This window comes from Podarcis bocagei, assembly GCF_964188305.1.
Source record: "Podarcis bocagei genome assembly, chromosome: 16".
Lineage (NCBI taxonomy): Eukaryota > Metazoa > Chordata > Lepidosauria > Squamata > Lacertidae > Podarcis > Podarcis bocagei.
In genome coordinates, this window is record NC_138142.1 from 19,607,929 (window position 1) to 19,620,690 (window position 12,762).

Genomic DNA, 12,762 nt, shown 5'->3' on the forward strand with positions numbered 1-12,762 from the left:
GTGACCCAGAAACTACAACTAATCCAGAACGCAGCAGCTAGTCTGGTGACTGGGAGTGGCCACCAAGACCATATAACACATGTCCTGAAAGACTTACATTGGCTCCCAGTACATTTCTGAGCACAATTCAAAGTGTTGGTGCTGACCTTTAAAGCCCTAAATGGCCTCGATGCAGTATATCTGAAGGAGCATCTCCACGCCCATCATTCTGCCAAGACACTGGTGTCCAGCACCAAGGGCCTTCTGGTGGTTCCCTCACTGTGAGAAGCAAAGTGACAAGGAACCAGGCAGAGGGCCTTCTTGGTTGTGGTGCCCGCCCTGTGGAATGTCCTCCCATTAGATGTCAAAGAGATAAACAACTACCTGACATTTAGAAGACATCTGACGACAGCCCTGTTTAGGGACGTTTTTAATGTGTGACTTTTTAATGTATTTTTATTTCATTTTTTGGGAAGCCACCCAGAGTGGCTGGGGAAACCCAGCCAGATGGGCAGGGTACAAATATATTTGTAGTAGTAGTAGTAGTAGTAGTAGTAGTAGTAGTAGTAGTAGTAGTACTTTGTAGGATTTGAAAATCTTTATAGGTCTTTTAAATTTCTTATCTATCTATCTATCTATCATCTATCTATCTACCCCCTCCCCCGTTTCCCTTTCTGTACTTCCTTATCCTTATAAAATTGAATATATATATATATTTAAAATTTACGGCTCCACAGTTTTCTGGGTCGCCCCATATTCATTACCCAACCACCTATGCTGCTCATGGCCAGATCACTTTGGGGCACTGCCATGCTGTAAAAAGATTCTCATGAAGCACAGATCCCCATGGATCCTTAGGTTTTTTATGTTTGGTCACCCTGAAATCACTATCAAATCACACATGATGTATATGACCACAGAACGAACCAAAAAAACCACAGAGCACAGCCAAGGAACAAAGACTATATTAAATACTTTAATCCTCATGGATCGGCATGATTGTTAAATGGACTCCACCAAATTATATTGTAAGATCACACCAATGTCCATGGAATGACCAAAATACAAACACTATCTGAAATGGTTCTGCATTAGCAAGAACACTGAAATAAAATGACATTCATATTCATAGCTTCCACTGTGAAGAACTGCACCTGGAAATTTTTGACACTGCTAAACCTCAAGAATGTCCAAGGCAGAGATTGTGATGATCTTACCTGTGAATGTAAATTATCAAACCAACTAGATGGAGACCACCAAAGTAACCATGAAAAACAATCACCTGTCTTGCGTCAATTCAGCTACAAATGGTTTTGGGACAAAAGTTGGTTGCTTTGCAGGGGTAGTAATTATAAATGGAGGTTTAACTGCAAGTTTTTTTGAGAACAGATTTTGTCAGTGCAAACTTTGAAATAGGGGGTTTCCAACGTGGTGCCCATGGGAATCATGTTGCCTGCTGACAGCTTTCCTGGAGTCCACCACGTGTTTTTAGAAAAAGAACAGGATTAGTGGTGAATTGTGCCTAGTATGACTTCAGATTGATCATAGTACATTTGATTGACTACAGGGGCATATGAAGGGGCAGCGGGGTGATGGTGCCCCAGGGTGCCATGCTGGGGGGAGAGTGACAGTAAGGTCGCTGTACTGGCTGCCGCTCTTGCGGCAACTGTACAGGCAGCCCCTCTCGCAGCGACCGTATGGGCCATACAGGCAGCTGCTCTCGCGGCGACTGTACAGGCTGCTGCTCGCGTAGCGTCCGTACAGGCAACTCCTCTCACGGTGGCTGTACAGGCTGTATGGGCAGCCGCTCTCCTGGCGACCATACGGGCAGCCATGCATGCACAGTCCGTACAGGACATCATCCAGGACTTGTTACCATATTATAGCTGCCACAAAATCTATCGGCATGCCATCAGAACCAGGGAAGCCTTGCCAGTTGCAGCTCACACAGTTGAAGTGAAATAAAAGACAGAAGAGTAGATCGGGAAGAAAGTTCCCCAGACTGCAGGAAAAGATAACAGTAGCTCCAGCATCTGATTCAGTGCAGGCTGCTGAGGGGTTTGACTCCTTAAGATCACCAACTGACTATGAGACACCTGGAAAGCACTCAGCCTCAGATGACCTCCACTCCAAAAGGTGGGAAAGAGGATTTGACTTACCGTACTTGCCACTTCATGCAGATATGTCAAAGATTGCCAGTGCAAGCTCTGAAGAACTGTTTGAGATTTGGAGTGCTAAAGAAAGATGTTTTGATTATTCCAGTAAATGACAGAGAAGTCCACTGGAAACTGATAGTAATCATTTTTAAAAGGAATACCATGCTCTATCTAGATTCCAAACATGGATTGAACCACTCTGTGATTGATGCAATAACATCCTTCTTAGCATGTCTGTATGAGATGGATTCAAAATATCCCTATAGTTTTGTGGCTGATCATTGTTTGCACCAACTGATATACCCAGGCAAGGTACCGTAATTCCAGTGACTACGGTCCTTTCACATGTACCATTGCCCATCTGATTGCTTCTGCTGCCCAATTAAAGTTCATACAAAAGGATATGGCTGCCATTAGACCCTGGATTGCAAAAGAAATAATACAGTAATGTGGGAAAACCTATTTTGAAGGACAAGACAAATATTTTCAAGTGGAAATTGATGCTGTTCCTCCCAAGAAGAGACAAATCTTGAACGAGAGTTACATTACTGTGTCTCGATCATGCCCAGAGGGATGGAAGGATACACTAACCTATTGCTCAGATATCCTTGTTTGAAGGCTGCTGGTCACTATGTTTCTTGAAGGAAGGGTGCAGGAGGCCCAGTGGTGACCTAACTATGACTTACTGTGAAGGAAACTGCAAGGACTGGTACCACTGCTTTCGCATAGGCATTGATTCAAAAGATCTTCCAGAGGTTTTTGTGTGTCCAGACTGTCAATCCACTGTGGCCAAATAGATTTTGAAACTGCGAACTGTCATATTCCACAGGTTGGTATAATACAGCAAAATCCAAACATATAGTTTTAATCATCATGGCAGGGATGGTCCTTTTCCATAGAATTCTTATTTATGGAGTTAGTTTTTATATCCTGCTTTTCTCTACTTGAAGGAGTCTCAAAGTGGCTAAAAATCTCCTTTCCCTTCCACCCCCACAACAGACACCTTGTGAGGTAGGTGGGGCTGAGAGAGTTCAGAGAGAAGTGTGACTGGCCCAAGGTCACCCAGCAGCTGCATGTGGAGGAGCGGGAAAGCGAACCCAGCTCACCAGATTAGAGTCCACCGCTCTTAACTACTACAGTGGTACCCCGCAAGACGAACGCCTCGCGAGACGAAAAACTCGCAAAACGAAAGGTTTTTTCGTTTTCGAGTTGCCTCGCAAGACGAATTTCCCTATGGGCTTGCTTCGCAAAACGAAGCTTGCCCCGGGGACAGCGGGTCTTCTCTTTTGAAGCAAGGGGCTGCGGGGAGATAGCGATCTCCCTGCAGCCCCTTGCTGCAAAAGACGTCCGGGGGAAGCGGGGAAGATACTGGATTTTAAGTTACAGTTACATCTTTTAAAACAGCTGTCAGTATATCACACTGAATTCCACTTGCCTTCCAAAGGAACACGTGGCTCTCCCCACATAGCGGGTTAGGTTGAGACTGCTGATCCAAAGTGATCAGTAATTTTTACGGTAATTACAATCCTGCTTTCCCTTGTACCAGCTTACCTTGACTTCAGTAAGGCCTTTGAAAAGGTCCCCCATGATATTATTGCCAAACAACTAGTAAAATGTGGGCTAGACAAAGCTACTGTTAGGTGGATTTGTAATTGGTTGATGGGCTGAACCCAAAGAGTGCTCATCTGTGGCTCACCTTCATCCTGGGGAAAAATGACTACTGGGGTTCCACAAGGTTCTGTCCTGGGCCTGGTGCCATTCAATATTTTTATAAATGATTTGGATGATGGAATAGAGGGTGTGCTAATCAAATTTGCAAATGACTGCAAACTGGGAGGGGTTGCTAATACACCAGAGGACAGGGTCAGAATTCAAAATGACCTGAATAGCCTAGAGAGCTGGGCCAAAACCAACAATATGGAGTTCAATAGGGAGAAATGTAAGGTACTGCACCTGGATAGAAAAAATGAAATGCACAGGTGGGGGACACTTGGCTTGACAACAGTACCTGTGAAAGGGATCTGGGAGTCTTAGTCGACCACAAGCTGAATATGAGTCAACAGTGTGATGTGGCAGCTAAGAATGCCAATGCAATTCTGGGCTGCATCAATAGGAGTATAGTGTCTAGATCAAGTGAAGGAATGCTACCACACTATTCTGGTTGGTTGGTCAGACCACACCTGAAATACTGTGTCCAGTTGAAGAAGGATATTGTCAAGTTGGAGCATGTCCAGAGGAGGGTGACCAAAATGTAAAAGGTCTGGAATTCAAGCCCTATGAGGAGAGACTTAGGGAGCTGGATTTGTTTAATCTAGAGAAGAGAAGATTAAGGAGTGACATGATAGCCATGTTTAAATATTTGAAGGGATGTCTTGTTGAAGAGGGAGCAAGCTTGTTTTCTGCTGTTCTAGAGACTAGGATGCAGAATAATGGATTCAAACTATGGGAAAAGAGATTCCACCTGGGCGTGGTAATCCAGTCAGGGAAAAAGGGAGGCATACTATGTTTAGGGCACCGTTTCCAGCCCCTTCCCCTTTTCGGGGTGAGCATAGTGGATCCTAAAAAGGGCTGCTCAGTCATGGATACAGCTGCCGAGCTGCTCAACGGCCTCATTCCTTGAGTCAGAACGACTGACCGCCCATGTGTCGGTTCGTGACTAGGGGCTTCACATTCCTGCCACAGTAGCCATTTAGTGATGGCCATGGGGGGAGGGTTTGGGGAGGTTGGGTTTGGTTTTTGGAAGACGCCTGTGCGTGAATTTGTTTTATGTGTGTAGATCAGTGCACGCTGACCAACGCACAGTCTTCGCAGTAGGGCTCTGTTCTGATGGCATGAGTAGTCACGACAAACTGGTGGATCCTATCTGCTGCAGCCTTCATTCGCCTTCAGAGCCGTTGTAACACACTGCTTGTTATCACCCGCCTGTTCTGCCGTTGAGGACTTCTTGGATCATTCTTTGTCTAACTCCTTCCCTGTTATGTACTAAGCTTGGATCCTAGAACAATAGGCAAGTAGGATCCTAGAATGCAAGAACTGATTGGCTTGCAGGAAAAGACCAATCAGGCTCCAGGAGGGAAGCAGAATCAGCTAGTCAGACGGGACTCATTGTGTAAATAATGTATATAAAAGCCTGAGGTTTGGGGGGAAATTCAATCACTGTTTTACAAGCTGCAATAAAGAGCATGAAATCACTACAGGACTCTGAGCATATTTAATTTTCTTTGACCTTACCGCCTTAGGTGACCCTGCTGGGAGTACGAGATTCCCAACGGCTTCGCTCACAAGGGTCATAGGAATGTGCAAGCCCACTCACCATGACAAGTGAGAGAACTGAGATAGATTGCACTGAGCCCTGGTCTCATTAGACAAAGTGTTCCACCAAAAAGGCTCTGGCTCTGGTTGAGGACAGCTGGATATGTTTTGGGCCAGGGACCACCAGTAGGTTGCTGTTAGATGAGCGTCACACTCATGGGGGTGTATTGGAAGATAATTCCCACAGATAAGAAAGGTCACAGACTGTTTAGGGCAGTGTTTCCCAACCTTTTTTGGGCAAAGGCACACTTGTTTCATGAAAAAAATCTCGAGGCACACCACCATTACAGCCCCGTGACGTCAGCGTGCAGCGTCACGCCGGGAGGGACATGAATTGCTAGCAAATTACATAATTACCTCCTTGAGGGCTGGCTCATCTTCTCCGAAGGCAGAACCCCATTAATTAACAGCACAGACTCACACCATAGCCAAGACGAGGGGGGAAAACCTCAGACATGCACAGTCATGCACATGTGGGGGCTAAATGAGGACGAAGACCGTGCAGAGAGCAGGGTTCAAATCACCCCACCTGGCCAGGACAATCCCTGGGTGCTCCCTTGGGCCACTCGCCTGACCCACCTCGCAGGGCTGTTGTTGCGAGGATAACACGGGGAGAACCACGCGCGCCCCCGGGAGCTCCTTGGAGGAGAAAGCGGGCGATTAATGCAATGCACGGAATATATGAGAGGCGACCAGGTTTTGCAGGTGAGGGGCCCCCGCCAGCCTCCGCTTCCAACACCCGGCGCAACGACGCCGAAGTTTCCCCCCGGGCTCGGCTCGGGGAGCAGCGCTGCTCCCCCCGGCTCCCCTTCACCCTCCCGACTCTCTCTGCCGCCCACTGGGGACCCCCCCCCCCACCTGCCAAGTCCGGAGCGCCGGTGGAAGTTGCATGCATGCATGCAGGGCGCCGCGTTGCCATTGCATTGCACTGCACTCCATGCAACGCCTGCACACATGCATTGCCTTGCACGCCCACCAAGGGGTCTCCCCGTGGTCCGATGCGTCCCCTCCGGCGCGGATGCAGCATTGCAAAAATAACCCCCCCCCCGACGCAGCCCTACCTGGGGGGGCAGCCTCCGCCGCTCCGCCTCCGCCGCTCCGCCTCCGCGGGGATCCCCGGGCTCCATCCTGCCGCCCGATCTCCGCGGGTGCGCAGGCAGGCTGCGCGGGGTCTGCGCGGAAGAGCCCCTGCCCGCCCGGCCGCCACCGCTGCGCTCATTCCATGGCCGGGAGAAGAGCACTTCAAACAAAACGCCCGGCCCGCCAGGCCACGCTGGGAAACGTAGTTTGCGCACCCCGCGCGGGCGCGGAGCCCAAGGGCGAGGGGACTACGGATCCCGGCAGCCCCTGCGCCGGGGACAGAGGGGGAGAGACCGGGTGCAGGGATGGAGGGAAGGGTGGGCGAGCGAGTGAGTGGCAGCCGCCAAGCCTTGGCCGAGAGCCAGGAAGGGCCTCCCCGGAGGAGGAGGAGGAGGGAGGCGCAGAGCGGGAGGGAGGGAGGGAACCCCAGGGGTCATCTAGTGACGGCGCCCCAATCGAAAATTTGACTTTAAAAAAAAAATCTTTCAAATTTTTAAATTTTTCCCGCGGCACACCAGGCAACATCTCGCGGCACACTAGTGTGCCGCGGAACAGTGGTTGGGAAACACTGGTTTAGGGCTTTAAAGATTAGCACCAAAACATTGAACCTGATTCGATACTCCACCTGGAGCCAATCCAGCTGATGAACAACCAACTGAATGTGGGCTCTCCACAAAGTCCAAGTAAGAACTCATGCATCTGCATTTTAGACCATTTGGAGTTTCTGGAGCAGTCTCAAGGGTAGCCATGCATATCTATCTATCTCACTCTCTCTCTCTCTATCACATTTATACCCTGCACTCCCCGGCTCAGGTGTACAGCAAGTTAAAGTAGTCTAGTCTGCAAGTGACTACTGCATGGATCACCATGGCTAGGTTGGAAAGGGACAGGTACGGTACCGATCTCCTAACCTGATATAGATTCAAAAATTCCAGTTTGGCTACATTTGTGACCAATGCCTCCATAGAGACAGAAGCATCCAGGATCACACCGGGACTCCTGATAGCGGCTACAGGTGACTATTGCGCCCCATTAAGAGCTGGGAGCTGGCAAACCAAACTGAAATTATTCTGGCCCAGCCATTGGATGCCCATCTTTAATGGATTGAGATTCAGCAGACTCAGTTTCCTCCATCCCAGCACCGCCACCTAAAAATTGGCCAATATATCCAGGGTAGCATCTGGCAGTAGATCCATGATGTTTGTGGTCAGATCTGTGGTTATGTACAAGATATTTGAATAAAGGGTGAATTTGGGGTTCCCCAATGCAAAAAGTGTGATGATCCATGAGGATCCGTGCTTCAAAACCACGTTTTTGAGCCATGGAGTGGCCAGGAAGCTGTGGATCCGAGTTTTTTGTGGTGCAGGCTGTGCCCCTGGGAATGATGTGTGATTTGACAGTGAGTTTGGGCTGATCTAGTGCAAAAAGCGTGAGGATCCATGAGGATCCGTGCTTCGGAACCACGTTTTTGGGCCATGGAGTGGGCAGGAAGCCGTGGATCCGAGTTTTCTGTGGTGCAGGCTGTGCCCCTGGGAATGATGTGTGATTTGATGGTGAGTTTGGGCTGATCTAGTGCAAAAAGCGTGAGGATCCATGAGGATCCGTGCTTCAAAACCACGTTTTTGGTCCACGGTTTTGCCAGGAAGCCGTGGATCCGAGTTTTTTGTTGTGCAGGCTGTGCCCCTTGGTATGATATGTGATTTGACAGTGAGTTTGGGTTGGCCCAATGCCAAAAGCATGAGGATCCATGAGGATATGTGCTTCAAAACCACGTTTTTGGGCCATGGTGTTGCCAGGAAGCCGTGGATCTCGGTTTTTGTGGTGCAGGCTGTGCCCCTGGCCATGATGTGTGAATTGACGCTGAATTTGGGCTGATCTAGTGCAAAAAGCGTGAGGATCCATGAGGATCCGTGGTTCAAAACCACGTTTTTAGGCCACGGTATGACCAGGAAGCCGTGGATCCGTGATTTTTGTGGTGGATTCTGCGCCCCTGGCCATGATGTTTGATCTGATGGTGATTTGGGGCTGGTCTTGTGCAAAAATCAACAGGATCCATGAGGATCCATGCTTCGGAACCACGTTTTTGGGCCACGGTATGGCCAGGCAGGCATGGATCCGAGTTTCTTGCGGTGCAGGCTGTGCCCCTGGACATTATGTGTGATTTGACAGTGGGTTTGGGTTGGCCCAATGCAAAAAGCGTGAGGATCCATGAGGATCCGTGCTTCGGAACCACGTTTTTGGGCCATGGAGTGACCAGGAAGCCGTGGATCCGAATTTTCTGTGGTGTAGGCTGTGCCCCTGGGAATGATGTGTGATTTGATCGTGAGTTTGGGCTGATCTAGTGCAAAAAGCGTGAGGATCCATGAGGATCCGTGCTTCAAAACCACGTTTTTGGTACTTGGATTGGCCAGGAAGCCGTGGATCCGAGTGTTTTGTGGTGCAGGCTGTGCCCCTGGACATGATGTGTGATTTGACAGTGAGTTTGGGTTGGCCCAATGCAAAAAGAGTGAGGATCCATGAGGATCCGTGCTTCAGAACCACGTTTTTGAGCCACGGTATGGCCAGGAAGCCGTGGATCCAAGTTTTTTGTGGTGCAGGCTGTGACCCTGAGAATGATGTGTGATTTGACGGTGGGTTTGGGTTGGCCCAATGCAAAAAGCGTGAGGATCCATGAGGATCCGTGCTTCGGAACCACGTTTTTGGGCCATGGAGTGACCAGGAAGCCGTGGATCCGAATTTTCTGTGGTGTAGGCTGTGCCCCTGGGAATGATGTGTGATTTGATCGTGAGTTTGGGCTGATCTAGTGCAAAAAGCGTGAGGATCCATGAGGATCCGTGCTTCAAAACCACGTTTTTGGTACTTGGATTGGCCAGGAAGCCGTGGATCCGAGTGTTTTGTGGTGCAGGCTGTGCCCCTGGACATGATGTGTGATTTGACAGTGAGTTTGGGTTGGCCCAATGCAAAAAGAGTGAGGATCCATGAGGATCCGTGCTTCAGAACCACGTTTTTGAGCCACGGTATGGCCAGGAAGCCGTGGATCCAAGTTTTTTGTGGTGCAGGCTGTGACCCTGAGAATGATGTGTGATTTGACGGTGAGTTTGGGGTGGCCCAATGCAAAAAGCATGAGGATCCATGAGGATCCGTGCTTCGGAACCACGTTTTTGGGCCATGGAGTGGCCAGGAAGCTGTGGATCCGAGTTTTTTGTGGTGCAGGCTGTGCCACTGGACATGATGTGTGATTTGACGGTGAATTTGGGGTGGCCCAATGCAAAAAGCGTGAGGATCCATGAGGATCCGTGCTTCGGAACCACGTTTTTGGGCCATGGAGTGGCCAGGAAGCCGTGGATCCGAGTTTTTTGTGGTGCAGGCTGTGCCCCTGGGAATGATGTGTGATTTGATGGTGAGTTTGGGCTGATCTAGTGCAAAAAGCGTGAGGATCCATGAGGATCCGTGATTCGGAACCACGTTTTTAGGCCATGGAGTGGGCAGGAAGCCGTGGATCCGAGTTTTCTGTGGTGCAGGCTGTGCCCCTGGGAATGATGTGTGATTTGATGGTGAGTTTGGGCTGATCTAGTGCAAAAAGCGTGAGGATCCATGAGGAGCCGTGCTTCAAAACCACGTTTTTGGTCCACGGTTTTGCCAGGAAGCCGTGGATCCGAGTTTTTTGTTGTGCAGGCTGTGCCCCTTGGTATGATATGTGATTTGACAGTGAGTTTGGGTTGGCCCAATCCCAAAAGCATGAGGATCCATGAGGATACGTGCTTCAAAACCACGTTTTTGGGCCATGGTGTTGCCAGGAAGCCGTGGATCTCGGTTTTTGTGGTGCAGGCTGTGCCCCTGGACATGATGTGTGATTTGACGGTGAGTTTGGGTTGGCCCGATGCAGAGAGCGTGTGGATCCATGAAGATCCGTTCTTGAAAACCACGTTTTTGGGCCACGGTTTCGCCAGGAAGCCGTGGATCCGTGATTTTTGTGGTGGATGCTGTGCCCATGGCCATGATCTTTGATCTGATGGTGACTTTGGGCTGATCTAGTGGAAAAATCATGAGGATCCATGAGGATCCGTGTTTTCTAAGCATGTTTTTGCGCCCCTGCGTGCCCCCGAAACAGTGGATGCGTGATTTTTTTTATGCTTTCTACAGAGTAAGACATGGTCTACAACATCATGGTGGTTTTATTTAATTTGAATGAAAAAATCATATGAATTCACGAGGATCCGTGTAGATCCGCCTTTTACCTTTTTCCTTTGATGTGTTTGTTTATAATGTTGTGAAAACCAATAAAAAAAATTGGGGGGGGGGAGAAGTAAGCCCCAGAAGTGAAGCTTTTAATGTTTAATAGGTTATTGTATTTTAGTGTTTTGTTGAAAGCCCCCAGATGGGTGGGGTATAAATAATAAATAATTTATTATTATTATTATTATTATTATTATTATTATTATTATTATTATTATTAAACCCCTGCACTCTTCTCCCCGTTTGGCATCCACCGGCCCCGTCCAGGGAGACCCGGCACACGCCTCCAAGCGTCTCCCCGGGTTAGGAACGGCGTCACGTCTGAACGTCTGAACGCAGGCCCGGGAAGCAACCATACCGGTCAGAGGAGGGCGATGCGGGTGGTGGGGAAGAGTGCGGCGCCCTCAAGGTGACTCTTACCTTCAGGTAAGGCGGGGCGAGGCGCAGCTCCATCGCAGCCAGCCAGGGGGGGCGCCGGCTGCAGGGTCGCCAAAGGATCGCTCTCCCGAGAAGGCGAGGCAGAGCCGGGGCGAGCCGGTGGCTGGGACTCTACGCACAGACCCCCGGGGCTCAGCATCCCAGATCGGGTCCCTCCTTGCCCTTGGGCGTCCTTTCCCACGCTCCCTTCCGAGGCGAGGATGCGCTGCTGCTGCTGCTTCGGTATCCTTGCAATAACCCCCCGGAGGCGGCTTGTCGAGGGGAGAAAGGAAAGCGATGGAGGAGAGAAAAGGGAGAAAAGCGGGGAGCGCAATCGCTTTGCAGGGTTTCTTTCCCGCCCCCTCTGCCTAGCAAAGCTAAAACGGGAGCCTGCCGGCCAAAGCCGTCTCGGCGGCGCCGCCTCCTGGACGCGGGTGGGGAGCGACAGCCTGGCTTAAGCGCACCGGAGGAGGAGGAGGGGTAACGTTGCCTTGCCTCCCGCGGCTCCGCGCGCAAAATTGCGCCCGCACCGCCGCTTGTGCGCAGAGGCCACTGCCGTACCCAAGCAAGGCTTGGGAAGAGATTGCAGTTTTGGACTGGATCCATGTTTTTAAAGTGTGTATGTGTGTTTATTTATACAAATAAATTTATATAAAAATATATTTATAAATAAATATTATTTATTTATGTGTGTATGTGTTTTTTTGTTTGTGTTTTTCCCACGGCAGCTCAAAGCAATGGCTAGAAGCTGAGGGTATATTTTTTTCACTTATGGTGGAAATGCAAGTGGGCAAATGGTGTAAAGGGACCCCTGACCATTAGGTCCAGTCGTGACCGACTCTGGGGTTGCGGCGCTCATCTCGTTTTACTGGTCCGGGTCATGTGACCAGCATGACTAAGCTGCTTCTGGCGAACCAGACCAGCGCACGGAAACGCCGTTTACCTTCCCGCCGGAGTGGTACCTATTTATCTACTTGCACTTTGACATGCTTTCAAACTGCTAGGTTGGCAGGAGCAGGGACTGAGCAACGGGAGCTCACCCCGTTGCGGGGATTCGGACCACCGACCTTCTGATCAGCAAGCCCTAGGCTCTGGTGTACAACAAGCTAAATTTATTATTATTATTATCATTTACATTTCCTAAAAAAAACGGAAGCATTCCTTCTTGGTATAAATGGGAGTGGGTTAACAACAACAACAAAAAAGCCCATAACTTATTCTTATATGCTACAACAGCTGCAAGGATATTATACGCAAGACACTGGAAACAGAGACCCCAGGGAAAGAACAATGGTTAAACAAACTCATTGAATTTGCTAAGCTTGCAGATATGACGCCCAAAATAAGAAATGTAGATGATGAAAGAGACAAGGAGTGAGTGGGAGTATTTAGGGGAATATTTACAAAAATTCAATCTTAAATACGAATTCCAAGTAGGGAATATCTTCTGACTAGCAGTTGACAATATAAGTGATATGAGAAGGTTGAAAATAAGGCGAAGATATTACTACATGTGCAGCTAATTGAAATGTACAAAAAACTGTCATGGAATGTTGGGTGGAAGTCCAAAAGAATTACTGTG

At 49.2% G+C, this 12,762-nt stretch overlaps 1 protein-coding gene across 1 annotated transcript in view; it reads right to left on the reverse strand.

The window, feature by feature from the left end:
• SLC35E4 (solute carrier family 35 member E4) overlaps positions 1-11,653 on the reverse strand; it is a 70,255-nt gene extending 58,602 nt beyond the window's left edge. Inside the window, exon 1 of the mRNA XM_081175078.1 lies at positions 11,184-11,653. The gene's annotated coding sequence lies outside the window, so the exon portion shown is untranslated. The remainder of the gene's footprint in view (positions 1-11,183) is intronic.
• Between the last annotated feature and the right edge of the window lie 1,109 nt (positions 11,654-12,762).